This window comes from Salmo salar, chromosome 08, assembly GCF_965601325.2.
Source record: "Salmo salar chromosome 08, fSalSal1, whole genome shotgun sequence".
Classification (NCBI taxonomy): Eukaryota; Metazoa; Chordata; class Actinopteri; order Salmoniformes; family Salmonidae; genus Salmo; species Salmo salar.
Window position 1 is genome coordinate 4,427,501 of NC_138298.1, and position 2,500 is coordinate 4,430,000.

Consider the following 2,500-nt stretch of genomic DNA (forward strand, 5'->3'; position numbering starts at 1 on the left):
CGGGCGTACCCAGGCTGGTATGGCCGTAAGCGAGAAACAATCTCTTGCTACAACATATATAGTCAAAGTGAGTGTGATAAACAGACATTGCATTTTCACCAGTTAGATAAGCAGCTTGAACTTTGTGTCACTGAAAAAGTAGAAGAAATTACAAACACTGTTCCCATCACTTTTTAGCACAGGTAGTTGGATAAAATACAAACTTTATTTCCTTTCATCATTTGAACAGGGCAAAGGAGCATAAAGCACACACAAGCTGCATTCAGCAACAATATTCTTGTTTGTCTTATAAATACAAGGCAGATGCTAATTGAAAACACAAGGAAATTTGATCCTATTAAAAAGGCAGGAAGCTGCATTTTGTCAATTCATCATTAAATGCTTACTACAAGGCAGTGTTGCTGATGAAATAGTGCAAGAGCACACCCTCGTGGACAAAATGCTTACAGCACCTGGTATTCCCAGGCGGTCTCCCATCCAAGTACTAACCAGGCCCGACCCTGCTTAGCTTCCGAGATCAGACGAGATCGGGCGTACCCAGGCTGATATGGCCGTAAGCGAGAAACAATCTCTTGCTACAACATATATAGTCAAAGTGAGTCTGATAAAACAGACATTTAGTCAATTCATCATTAAATGCTTACTACAAGGCAGTGTTGCTGATGAAATAGTGCAAGAGCACACCCTCGTGGACAAAATATTTACAGCACCTGGTATTCCCAGGCGGTCTCCCATCCAAGTACTAACCAGGCCCGACCCTGCTTAGCTTCCTAGATCAGACGAGATCGGGCGTACCCAGGCTGGTATGGCCGTAAGCGATAAACAATCTCTTGCTACAACATATATAGTCAAAGTGAGTGTGATAAACAGACATTGCATTTTCACCAATTAGATAAGCAGCTTGAACTTTGTGTCACTGAAAAAGTAGAAGAAATTACAAACACTGTTCCCATCACTTTTTAGCACAGGTAGTTGGATAAAATACAAACTTTATTTCCTTTCATCATTTGAACAGGCCAAAGGAGCATAAAGCACACACAAGCTGCATTCAGCAACAATATTCTTGTTTGTCTTATAAATACAAGGCAGATGCTAATTGAAAACACAAGGAAATTTGATCCTATTAAAAAGGCAGGAAGCTGCATTTTGTCAATTCATCATTAAATGCTTACTACAAGGCAGTGTTGCTGATGAAATAGTGCAAGAGCACACCCTTGTGGACAAAATGCTTACAGCACCTGGTATTCCCAGGCGGTCTCCCATCCAAGTACTAACCAGGCCCGACCCTGCTTAGCTTCCGAGATCAGACGAGATCGGGCGTACCCAGGCTGATATGGCCGTAAGCGAGAATTAATCTCTTGCTACAACATATATAGTCAAAGTGAGTCTGATAAAACAGACATTTAGTCAATTCATCATTAAATGCTTACTACAAGGCAGTGTTGCTGATGAAATAGTGCAAGAGCACACCCTCGTGGACAAAATGCTTACAGCACCTGGTATTCCCAGGCGGTCTCCCATCCAAGTACTAACCAGGCCCGACCCTGCTTAGCTTCCTAGATCAGACGAGATCGGGCGTACCCAGGCTGGTATGGCCGTAAGCGATAAACAATCTCTTGCTACAACATATATAGTCAAAGTGAGTGTGATAAACAGACATTGCATTTTCACCAATTAGATAAGCAGCTTGAACTTTGTGTCACTGAAAAAGTAGAAGAAATTACAAACACTGTTCCCATCACTTTTTAGCACAGGTAGTTGGATAAAATACAAACTTTATTTCCTTTCATCATTTGAACAGGCCAAAGGAGCATAAAGCACACACAAGCTGCATTCAGCAACAATATTCTTGTTTGTCTTATAAATACAAGGCAGATGCTAATTGAAAACACAAGGAAATTTGATCCTATTAAAAAGGCAGGAAGCTGCATTTTGTCAATTCATCATTAAATGCTTACTACAAGGCAGTGTTGCTGATGAAATAGTGCAAGAGCACACCCTCGTGGACAAAATGCTTACAGCACCTGGTATTCCCAGGCGGTCTCCCATCCAAGTACTAACCAGGCCCGACCCTGCTTAGCTTCCGAGATCAGACGAGATCGGGCGTACCCAGGCTGATATGGCCGTAAGCGAGAATTAATCTCTTGCTACAACATATATAGTCAAAGTGAGTCTGATAAAACAGACATTTAGTCAATTCATCATTAAATGCTTACTACAAGGCAGTGTTGCTGATGAAATAGTGCAAGAGCACACCCTCGTGGACAAAATATTTACAGCACCTGGTATTCCCAGGCGGTCTCCCATCCAAGTACTAACCAGGCCCGACCCTGCTTAGCTTCCTAGATCAGACGAGATCGGGCGTACCCAGGCTGGTATGGCCGTAAGCGAGAAACAATCTCTTGCTACAACATATATAGTCAAAGTGAGTGTGATAAACAGACATTGCATTTTCACCAGTTAGATAAGCAGCTTGAACTTTGTGTCACTGAAAAAGTAG

At 42.2% G+C, this 2,500-nt stretch overlaps 7 non-coding genes across 7 annotated transcripts in view; all 7 read right to left on the reverse strand.

Annotated features, from left to right (window-relative positions):
- The window catches only part of LOC145852459 (5S ribosomal RNA), a 119-nt gene extending 88 nt beyond the window's left edge, over positions 1 to 31 (reverse strand). Inside the window, exon 1 of the ribosomal RNA XR_014374315.1 lies at positions 1 to 31. This exon is cut by the window's left edge and continues 88 nt beyond it. This is a non-coding gene — a ribosomal RNA (5S ribosomal RNA).
- A 409-nt stretch (positions 32 to 440) lies between these two features.
- On the reverse strand, positions 441 to 559 carry LOC145883455 (5S ribosomal RNA). The gene has a single exon (XR_014395030.1). It is a non-coding gene; the product is annotated as a 5S ribosomal RNA (ribosomal RNA).
- Positions 560 to 698: 139 nt separating this feature from the next.
- Positions 699 to 817, reverse strand: LOC145852460 (5S ribosomal RNA). The gene has a single exon (XR_014374316.1). It is a non-coding gene; the product is annotated as a 5S ribosomal RNA (ribosomal RNA).
- A 409-nt stretch (positions 818 to 1,226) lies between these two features.
- LOC145883456 (5S ribosomal RNA) lies at positions 1,227 to 1,345 on the reverse strand. Its single transcript, XR_014395031.1, has one exon. It is a non-coding gene; the product is annotated as a 5S ribosomal RNA (ribosomal RNA).
- Positions 1,346 to 1,484: 139 nt separating this feature from the next.
- On the reverse strand, positions 1,485 to 1,603 carry LOC145886884 (5S ribosomal RNA). Its single transcript, XR_014398471.1, has one exon. It is a non-coding gene; the product is annotated as a 5S ribosomal RNA (ribosomal RNA).
- A 409-nt stretch (positions 1,604 to 2,012) lies between these two features.
- LOC145883457 (5S ribosomal RNA) lies at positions 2,013 to 2,131 on the reverse strand. Its single transcript, XR_014395032.1, has one exon. It is a non-coding gene; the product is annotated as a 5S ribosomal RNA (ribosomal RNA).
- A 139-nt stretch (positions 2,132 to 2,270) lies between these two features.
- Positions 2,271 to 2,389, reverse strand: LOC145852461 (5S ribosomal RNA). Its single transcript, XR_014374317.1, has one exon. It is a non-coding gene; the product is annotated as a 5S ribosomal RNA (ribosomal RNA).
- Between the last annotated feature and the right edge of the window lie 111 nt (positions 2,390 to 2,500).